Source organism: Salvia splendens, chromosome 13 (assembly GCF_004379255.2).
Source record: "Salvia splendens isolate huo1 chromosome 13, SspV2, whole genome shotgun sequence".
Lineage (NCBI taxonomy): Eukaryota > Viridiplantae > Streptophyta > Magnoliopsida > Lamiales > Lamiaceae > Salvia > Salvia splendens.
Window position 1 is genome coordinate 16,751,270 of NC_056044.1, and position 11,650 is coordinate 16,762,919.

The window sequence follows — 11,650 nt, forward strand, 5'->3', positions numbered from 1 at the left end:
ATTGCCCATCCCAACGTTCATCAATTTAAACGAAACAAACACTCAAGCATACCTCAACGTGTAACACATAACCACATAATAGGATACGTTCCTTATTCACATATGTATCATGTAATTCACTCAAACTTGTCAACAAAGTTCATTTCAACAAAACCAGAATCTAGCATAACAGCACAGTGTTTTTGTAAAAATCATTAAAACTCCATCCGACCTCATATGACCCTAAACGTTGGTCACCACACAGTAGACACATCAAGGATTATCCAGTTAAAATTTCACACCAAAATAACACCTTTAGGTCGGTCAAATAAAAAACGAAACTTACTGGACGAGAACACAAATTCTGGTAGGACTGTTCAGTTCAATTGAAAAATTTGTTAAAATTTCATCTTTCAACAATTGAGGCTGAAATTTTGACACAACACAGAAGACACCTAAAACTTCACTCAGTTAAAAATTTGTGCCAAAATAAGATCGTTTGGTCGGTCAAACACTCGTCGGAACCTACTGTCCGAACACCAAAGTATTCATGCTCAACATTTACAAACTAGGGTTTGTTTATCATTCATCCACACATACCTATTCATACTTTCAACACATATTCATGCTTCAAAAATGACCTCACAACCATGACCTCATATTTATACATAGCATTCACCAATGAATCATCCACAAACTCACACACACACATACATACACGCACATACACATACTTTCTCATGCAAACATCCTTCCCAACCGATTAATTTTTAGGTCTACGATTTCTACACTCACTACATGCATGAGGGGATCAAGACACATGGATTCAATGGTAAGAATGAGAAAGATGATTCAGGTATACCTTTTTTCTTGCAAAAACAATCGGTAGGAATGACGAATGATGCGATTCTTCGATGAATCTTGAGTTTTCAACTCCAAAATGATGCAAGAATAAGGAATTGGTAAAGGATTTGTGGAGAGGGTGAAGAGAGGGAGGGAGGCGTTTGGGAGAGAGGGAGAGGGAGGAAAAACGTGTGAATAGGGGCTAGGGTTAGGGTTCCTCCCTTTTTATATTCTAGGATTAATCCCACACTTAAATAAATTAATTATAATTGTGGAGGAATAAAATAGAGGTCAATGAATAAATCCCACAATTTAAAAGAAAGTAGGCGTGTATAAAAGGGGGAGGGGTTCTCGAAATTTGCCATTTAATTAGCAAGAGAATTGATTTGGTATTTACTTGGAGAGAAATATATTCACAAATTAGGTGAAAAGATATTGGGTATTTCATAAATAAGGTAACGAGATAATTTAAAAATCTCCAAGTATGGAACAAGGGGGGGTGTACTTTAGGGAGTAGCAAGGAAATTATTTAAATAGGAATAGAATTTAAATTTGGTAATTTTTTGTAGAAAAAGTGTCACGACCGCCCTTCTAGGGTATAATAAATGCGGCGATCGCGACTTAAACGGACTTAAATACAATCAAAGAAAAAGAGACTAGGGTTTTATAAAAGGGGTTTGACCAAGGTATTTATTGACAAATAATCAAAAGAAAATGACAGAGTGACGCATTGACAGATAGACTAAATAGAGGAAACAATTATCATAATTTATTTCGAAATAACGAGGGTTCAACGTATTCCAAAACATATCATGTCTTTATATTTTAAACGAAATCAAAATAGTTTCGAGAATTCAACAATAAGTAAAACGAGTTTCAGCGGAAGCATCCAAAAGAAAAGTGACGTCATATGTGAAGACACAACGACACTCATAGTCAAAAATATATAAATGTTTAATTCTTCATTTAATTTGCTCAACACCGCCAACCGCTCGTCGCCGCTCAACCTGCACATAAGGAAAACACATGCAGGGCTAAGTACTAAAATAATACTTAATGGGCTCATGCCGAAAACATTTTTTAAAAAAATATTATTATTTATCATGCCATACATAAGTAACCATCGGGGTTTAGCTTTAGAAAGGCCCGAGGCACTCAAAATCATTTCCCATTGTAAAAGTCGACTGATCAGTCATTTTCCCGTAGACGTTAGCCATATCTGCCAATACATGACAAGGAATGCGGCCGCAAACCAGGTCACTAGACCGGCCAGCCCGTACGCTAGCACACGATCTACCATAGGTGTACACTAATCCAAGTAGGGTTTGATGCCCTACGAGGATCCGAATTCGATTTAAATAATAGTGGCAAAAGCCACATCAGATAGGCACGTTAAAACAAATCGCGGCATGATAAACATAGTGATTTCCATCGATAAAGTAATTAGGACATGGTCCGTAGTTAATAGAAAGCCCACCTCAAAGCGCTTAATTCTCAACTATATCCTTCCCCTTGGAATCACGTGTCGTTCGCAAGATATCACCTTTAGATATTTTTTTTAAAAAAAGAACATGTATCAACATAATGAGTCAAGCAAAAGGTAAGATGCATGCATCTCAAAGTTTCAATTATTCTATCGATATGATTATGAATTCTTTTCAATTAGAACTCGGTCTTTTCGATTAAATCCGCCGCTCACGCCTATTAAAACGGCCCAAAGATTAAAACACCATATAGTCTAATAAAAGAGTTAACATAATCAAGCTCAAGAAATTCAAAAGATTTTGGGCCACTGCCAAGACTTAAAGAATTGGCCCAAAACAATTTAATCCACCAAACCCCCATCTCCTTACAAAGAACAAAAAAAAACTCAGATGATAAACAAAATATACTCACTTCCAAAATACACGTGCACTACTCCCTACTACCATATTCCACATTAACCAATCATTAATTATAATAATAAAATGAAAACAAGGATTTTACACACGTAACATCCCCTCCTCCACCTACACGTACCCATTTCCCATACCCTTTTAAAGTAACATTTAAAATTGGAAAAAAAAAAGTGGTAAACAAATTAAATAAAACACTCCTTCCCAAAATGTGTTTTAACTTTTCTCTCCTGTATCACTTCAAAACAGAAGCTCCAACTCTCTCTCTCTCTCTGCTCGACTTTCTTCCCCCAAAAGAACAGATTTAATTAAATCAGACTCTCAAAGCAGAATCCGCCGTTTTCTCCAATTCGCCGTGGTGTAAGAATCAACGTTGCCGTTTACCCGATTCAATCCCAAATAACCCCGCAAGATAAGTTCTCAAATTTTGATTAAGTTGATTGCTTTAAAACGGTTTCGAGTTTCGATTGATGCAACAAAGTGATATGCTTGATGTTTGGAAAAAAATTTGAGGGAAAGGGAGAGGTTTATACCTTCACTGAACAAATCGGCTTAGGCAAAAGATCGAATTTCTGGTTCTCCCCCTTCCGAATTTAGTTCCTAGTTTCTGTCAGAAAATGTTCTCAGGTGTAAACATAATTCCTTATGAGGAAGAACATGGAGGGAACATGGGAGGATGATTACCGTTGTGAAATTAGGATTTGGTGAGGAGGTTGACGAATTTCTTTCTACTGCTCCCTCCGCTGCTTGATAGGAATTTAGGTATGAGGGTGAATGAATTGGGGAGTGAGAAGGGGTTGATATACCGTGTTTTGCAGACGAAAATTTTGGTAATTGATTCTCAAGAAAATTGGAATTAAAGGTGATTGGGGTTTTATTTTTGGTGCAGTTTGAAGATTGGAAAAAAAAACGCAAATGTGCTGAAGGTATATTTGCCTTTCATTGCGTGTATTTGATTTCACAATTAATTGGGGTTTAATTGTTACCTTGTCTAAACATTATTGGCAGATCAAAGGGGAGAAGAGTATAAGAGAGGAGGGGAGAATCTCTCCAGAATATTTATTTATAAAGTGACAACAAGGGAATTCTTGGTGACCAAGATAAACATGCCCACGGTTCACGAACCGGCGGTTCCGGTTCACGAACCGGCGGTTCCGGTTCGGTCGATGGCGGAACCGGAACCGAACCGTGAGGCTATTTCACGGTTCCGGTTCCGGTTCGAAAACCGGCGGTTCCGGTTCCGGTTCGGAACCGCCGGTTTTCCGGCGGTTTTGGCGGTTCCGGTTTTCGAACCGGCGGTTTCGCCGGTTCAATTATTATTATTATTTTTTTTTTAATTTGAAATTTGGCTTTATACAATAAATCGGAACAAGACAATGCATAATTCAAGCACAAATAAGACGAATAAGGAGAAAATGAAATAAATTTTATTGATTTTGAGTTGTAACGGACAACGATACATTACAATTTACAATACATAAGTATACAATACAACAACATACAACAATATAATATAATTTACAAGTGTCGTCGCCTCGTGGGACTCGGAAGGTAAATAAAAAAAAACATGAAATGGGGGGAAAAAGGAAAATTTGAAAAGGGCTTGGGATCAACTTAAACTTTCAAAGTTAAACTTTTCAAATTTAAGTTGAGTTGCCTACGTATCCACAATTTTATTGAGGAATCAAAGCCCACGTAGTTCTCTTACCTTAGGATCAACCATTTTTTCTTGCAAAATGTTGCCCATTTTCTAAGCAAACACATATCAGCACGCCATATACACATTGCTGCATTTCTAATAGGGGCAATTTGATCTTCCAAAGCAATCAATGCATCTCGAACACACATAGTCAGAATATTATTCAAGCATGGAAAAAATTAGCACTAATAGATAGTTTGTTCTGATTTTTTCCATGATAGATGCTTGAATAATATTCTGATTATGTGTGTTCGAGATGCATTGATTGCTTTGGAAGATCAAATTGCCCCTATTAGAAATGCAGCAATGTGTATATGGCGTGCTGATATGTGTTTGCTTAGAAAATGGGCAACATTTTGCATGAAAAAATGGTTGATTCCGAGAAGAATTGTACTTGAAGATCATTAAAATATATTCCCCATTTGATAAATATCTTATTGGTAAAAAAGTGGGTATCTTTGAGGCAGATGGTACTGGAACACAAATTTATTTATGGAATCTCGTTGATACTTCAAGATCATATATAAATTTGTGTTCCAGTACCATTTGCCCCAAAGATATCCACTTTTTCACCAATAAGATACTTATCAAATGGGGAATATATTTTAATGATCTTCAAGTACAACTTAGCCGCAACAACGATACATTACAATTACAAATAAAAAAACATGAAATGGGGGGAAAAAAATAATTGAAAAGGGCTTGAGCTCAACTTAAACTTTCGAAGTTACACTTTTCAAATTTAAGTTGAGGTGCCTACGTATCCACAATTTTATTGAGGAATCAAAGCCCACGTAGTTCTCTTACCTTGCTTACCTTTTTGGTCGGCTGTGCTCGCCGTTCACCGCCCCCCGTCGACTCATTGCTAATGTTGAGTGCCCTCGCTTCTGACCTCGTCATCGCCATCGGAAGAAAATTCTTCACCATCACTCTCTACACGGAAGTCGAAATCCGACTCTTGTGATCTCATGTCCGCCTTTGCCCAATCGTCAAGTAACATAGTGGCTTCCATGTTCTTGGCGGAGAGATTGCTCCTTTTGTCGTCTAGGACACAACCGCCGACACTAAAAGCTTGTTCAACGGCGACGGTGGAAGCGGGAACGGCGAATATCTCCTTAGCCATGATGGAGAGTATCGGAAACTCTTTGTCATGTGTTCCCCACCAATTTAGGACGTCAATTTGTTGAGTAGGAGGACCTGCATCTTGAAAAATAGAGCGCGATTCCAAATATATATCTAATTCACTAGTCGCTTTAGTCCTATTGGTTGTAGTACCGTATAGATCTTGCAATTGTGATACTACGTCGGGATCAATCATGATATTGGTAAAATCCCCTCCACCAAAATCAAATGTAGACGGACTAGGAGGAGCACGTACCTGGTGAGCGGTGTTATACCGCATTTCATATTCCGCGTAGAGAGAACGAAGTGCACTATCTAACCTTAGTTTGATTTCATCAACATCCGGAATACTTAGTTCGAAGCATTCTCCTCTTGTCAAGCCCATTTCGCGGAGTTGAGAAAAATCCAAAGCGTGCAAACAACCATAGTACATGTCTAAAATTTTATAAACACCATGCAACTTCCACTTTGGATCCAAGCATTTTGCAATCAAAAACACATTTGGAATACGTGAAAAATATTTTAACCATTTTTCAACCATGTAAAACAAAATAACCTTCAACTCAATGAATTGAGTATTTTTCACACAAGTTTTAAAACCAATTGCCACATACATGCAATGCTCCAAAACGCGCACAGAAGTAGGATAATAAACACCGGATAACTCAACAGTGGCATTTTTGAAAGCGCGGAATAATCGAAATAAATCCATGCTGTGGTCCCAACAAGCGGGTATCAAAATCAAATCAGAAGGAACATGAGGACAACTTCTAAAAAAATCACATAAATACTCAATGTGGTTCAAAGTCGACTCCAACATATCATATGTCGAGTTCCAACGAGTTGAAACATCCAAACGAAAGTTGGTGTACCTGCATTGCTTACCATGACAATATCTCTTCCAAGCTCTACCAATAGGAGCTTTGTTATGAATCAACTTCACAGCAGTTCTAATAGGATCAACATACTTTTGCCACAAATCGATCGCATCTTGAACACACAAATTCAAAATATGGGCAATACATCGCACATGAAAATATTTACCATCAATAACAGGAGAACATGCACTGATTAGTTCATCTATGCTAGCAGTGTTAGCGCTAGCATTGTCAAAACCAATTGAAAAAATTTTATTGATCAATTGAAATTCATTCAAAACTTGAATGATCAATTGAGCAATTGCTTGTGCAGTGTGTGGTGCGGGAAATTCCCGAAATGCAATCAAACGTTTGTTTAAAGTCCAACTGTGATCAACGAAATGCACAGTGATGCCCATATACGAATTGTTACAAAAACAATCAGTCCACACATCAGAACAAATAGAAACTTTATGCCCTAAGTTAATAATAAACGTACCTAATTGCGCCTTCTTTTCCATGCATTGTCGAACAACGGCCCGAGTCATTGAAGTTCGACTCAATTTTCTTGCAGCGGCATTATAAACTTGCCGCATACTCGACTCAAAAGCATCGTTATCAAAAGCATTGAATGGAAAATGTTTCATAACGGCAAATCTAGACATCACATTAAGAGCATTTTTGTGATCATATTTCAAAAGAGTATTGCTACACGTACCTGATGTTTGGGATGAACCCGTCCCACTCCCGGTCCCGACTCCAGGTTGAAAGTTGAGTTGAGTTTGGGTTGGAGCGATACCAAACTCGACCGGATGCGCTTTCTCCATGTGACGGGTAAATGTACCGTATCCTCCACCCCTTCGGAATGTGTATACGTTTTCGCAATAGTTGCAATACACATTATAAGTGTTAGGATCGTTACTATCTTGTACCTTCTTGAAATGTTTCACCATGATGTTGGAGGTTAAAGACCTTTCAGCTGGTCTAGGAGGTTGAGGAGGTTGTCCACGACCACGCCGACTCCTTGGTGGTGGTGGGGGTGGCATTTCTTGAACCTCTTCTACCTCCTCCCCCTCCTCCTCGTCGTCATCATCATCATCATCATCATCATCTTCATCAACATTCACAGGGGTTGGACTTTGTTGGGAATAGGCACCGCGACCGGGAGCACCACTACCGGTACCAACATAAGCATCGCCTTGGTATTGAGAGCGAGAAAGAGCAATAGCATGTGCCACATCTTGCTCTTCTCGAGCCTACAAAATAATATTTGTATTGTAAATACAAAATAAAATTATGAACAATAATGTAATGTAATTCAAAATTAATTAAATTAGTAGATAATAAATATTAACCTGCCACTCATCCATGTTCATTTGAGAAATTTCATCAATAACGGATCTCCGAGATGGCCTCTTGGCCTTTCCCTTTCCCTTATCAACACGACCTTCTCGGGATGAAGACATATTGCTATGTAGAAATGTAGAAATATGGAATAATATTTTTTTTTGTTTTAGCAATTGAGAAAGGAAGACAACTTATAGAACTACGGGAACAAGTATAAGTGTATAACAATGCGTAATAAGAGTAGCACTTGCGTAATTAAATGGAAGCACAATAGCACAAATGAGAAATTGGAGACAAAGAGAGAGAATTGGGAGATTGAAGAGAGAAACTCTTATTAACACAAGAGTGGGGTGAATGTAAATGAAGATAGAGGGGGGTATTTATAGATAAAAATGGGGGGGAAAATGGAAGAATTCGAATTTGAAATTTGAAAAAAAAAAAAAAAATGAAAAATCGGCAAAACCGCCGGTTTCCAGGCAAAACCGCCGGTTTCAGGGACGAAACCGCCGGTTCGGTCAACGAAACCGTCTGCAAAAGCTGCGTCATGTCGCCTCGTTTCTCGCGCCGCAACCGGAACCCCCTGAACCGGCGGTTAATCGCCGGTTTTCACTGTTAACCGCCGGTTAACCGGCGGTTCACGACCGAAAAACCGCCGGAACCGGCCGGTTTTTCAGCTAAAAAGCTGCCGCCGGTCTGCCCCATCACATGCCTTGAAAAACGCGCCTGAACCGGCGGTTCAGCCGGTTAACCGCCGGTTCCGAACCGTCCGGAACCGCCGGTTCGGTGACGGTTCCGGTTCGAAATATCTTGAACCGGAACCGGACCGCGATCCGAATTCCGACGGTTCCGGTTCGGGAAAAAGGCCACGGTTCCGGTTCGGTGGTTAACCGCCGGAACCGGAACCGGTGGGCATGTCTAGACCAAGACAAGGAATAAGGATCTATAACTTATTTGGGATTTGGAGCATCAGTATTTTATTTAAATTGTGTAGCCAACGATTTATTTTTTATTTTTTTTTCTATTAGGTTGGACTTGTATTATTTATTTAATTTATTGAATCCAACGCGGAGTTGAGTCAAATAAATAATCGTCAAGGAAAGGATTTAATTAATTTCCCAATGTGATTTTACCATCACAAAATTCGAGCTTGTAAAAAAAATAAATCATCAATTATTCGAAAACAAATAAATTCACCTCACATCAATTATTCAAAACAGCCACGTCACATATTCAACGGAGTTGACTCGGTCAACCCACAATCATAACTCCGGACCAAAATTAGGTCACTAAAGAAATCACATAACAATTCCACTGGTCATTTATTTCATGTCATTAAAAGGAATAAATGATATCGTCCTAGGGTTCGCAAAGTGGGGCGTTACATCCTACCAATCTTAAAATAAATTTCGTCCCGAAATTTGGCATCCTCAAGGAAAGAGTTCAGGGTACAATTCTATCATCTTTTCCTCATTCTCCCACATGGCTTTTTCGTGCCCATGATTTCTCCAAAGTACTTTCACACAAGCAACCGGTTTATTTCTCACATTCTGAATCTTTCGGTCCAAAATCATTTGAGGTCTCTCTTCGTAGCTCAAGTCTGGGTTCAACGCGACTTCCTCGTAGTGAATCACGTGCTTTGGGTCGAACACGTATTTCCGAGGCTTGGGGGTAGCGCCAAACGGTATGCAATAGGACCCACTCCATCAAGGATTTCATAAGGCCCAATAAATCGCGGTTTTAATTTTCCCTTGACGCCGAAACGTGTTATCCCTTTCGACGGGGATACTTTGAGGAAAACTTTGTCGCCAGCTTGAAATTGCAAGTCGGTTCGCCGTGCATCCGCGTATGACTTCTGTTTGTCTTGAGCTTCTTTTATCCTTTCACGAATTTGTCGGACCATTCCAACCATTTCTTCAACTGCATCGGGTCCAAGTATTCTTCTCTCGCCAACTTCGTCCCAGTAGAGCGGGGATCTACATTTTCTCCCATACAAGGCTTCATACGACGCCATGTTTATTGGTGCCTGGAAACTATTGTTGTAGGCGAACTCAATCAGTGGTAGTGCGAACTCCCAACTTCCTCCTCGGTCGAGCACCACAGCTCTCAACATATCCTCGAGAGTTTGGATCGTTCTTTCGGACTGCCCATCTGTCTGCGGGTGACATGCCGTGCTAAAATTCAAACGACTTCCTAGCTCCCGTTGTAGGCTGATCCAAAATCTTGAAGTGAACTTCGGGTCACGGTCAGACGTGATCGTCACTGGGACTCCATGCAGTCGTACTATTTCCCTTGAGCTAGCTTGTTTAATCCATAGGTTATGGGAATCGGTATGAAGTGTGTACTCTTGGTGAGTCGGTCTACAATTACCCATATGGCAGTATTCCCTCTTTGCGTCTTTGGCAATGCTGTCACAAAATCTACGACGATGTGCTCCCATTTCCACTCGGGAATTTCTAGTGGTTGCAACTTTCCATACGGTCGTTGATGTAGAGCCTTCACCTGTTGGCAGGCTAAGCAGCGCTCCACAAATGCCGCTATATCCCTCTTCATACCATTCCACCAAAAGGTTTTCTTCAAGTCTTGATACATCTTCGTACTCCCCGGGTGGGCGGTGTAACGAGTCTCATGTGCTTCACTCATGATTTCGTTTTTGAAACCTTCGTCACTCGGTATGCAGAGTCTCCCTTCGAAAGTGAGGGCATTGTCGGATTCCTCACGGAAATTTCCAGATTCGCCAGTTCTTACTTCGACTCGAATTTCTTCCAATTTCGCATCCATTCGTTGGGCTTCAACAATTCTTGTTCTTAGATCAAGTGTAACCACCAAGGTGGCAATTCGGCCTTCCACTGTTTCGGGTGCCCTTACCACTTCCAAATGCATCTTGCTAAATTCGCGTATCAAGCTTTCTTCTTTGGTGAGAAAAGTGGCCAGTTGAGGATGGCCCTTCCTGCTCAAGGCGTCTGCCACTACATTTGCCTTGCCGGGGTGGTAATTGATGCCGCAATCGTAGTCCTTCACCAATTCGAGCCATCTTCGTTGTCGCATGTTTAAATCCTTTTGCTCGAAAAATTATTTCAGGCTTTTGTGGTCCGTAAAGATTTCACATCGTACCCCGTAGAGATGATGCCTCCAAATCTTTAGGGCGTGTACAACCGCTGCTAGCTCCAAGTCGTGGGTTGGATAGTTCAACTCGTGTGGCCTCAATTGTCGTGATGCGTATGCAATCACTTTGTTGTTTTACATCAAAACACACCCAAGTCCCACTTTCGAAGCGTCGGTGTAGACCACGTAGCTCATTCCGAGCTCTGGCACATCCAAGATTGGTGCAGTGGTCAGTTTCTCTTTCAAAAGTTGAAAACTTGCCTCACACTCCGGGGTCCAATTGACTTTTACCCCCTTCTTGAGTTGCTGGGTCATTGGTCTCGCTATCTTGGAGAATCCTTCTATAAACCTTCGGTAATATCCTGCCAAACCCAGGAAACTTCGAATTTCGTTTGGTGTCGAAGGTGCCTTCCATTGTTGTACCGCCTCAACCTTGGCGGGATCCACTCGGATTCCTTCTGCCGACACAATGTGACCTAGAAAGTTGACTTCTTTCAGCCAAAACTCACACTTGCTGAATTTGGCGTATAGCTTTTCGGTCCTCAATCTCTCCAAGGTGATTCGCAGATGCTCCTCATGCTCTTTCTCATTCTTCGAGTAAACAAGTACGTCATCTATGAAGATTAAGACGAATTTATCCAAGTATGGGTGGAATACTCGGTTCATCAAATCCATGAATATTGCGGGTGCATTTGTCAATCCGAACGGCATTACAACGAACTCGTAGTGACCATATCTTGTGCGAAAAGCGGTCTTTGGTATGTCTTCCCTTCGGACCCTCAATTGGTGGTATCCGGACCTCAAGT

The 11,650-nt window shown here is 40.4% G+C and overlaps 1 long non-coding RNA gene across 1 annotated transcript; it reads right to left on the reverse strand.

The window, feature by feature from the left end:
* Window positions 1–1,565: 1,565 nt before the first annotated feature.
* On the reverse strand, window positions 1,566–3,325 carry LOC121761149. The gene is made up of 3 exons (XR_006041940.1): window positions 3,251–3,325; window positions 2,300–2,365; window positions 1,566–1,829 (listed from the first exon to the last, which is right to left on the reverse strand). It is a non-coding gene; the product is annotated as an uncharacterized LOC121761149 (long non-coding RNA).
* Window positions 3,326–11,650: the final 8,325 nt, after the last annotated feature.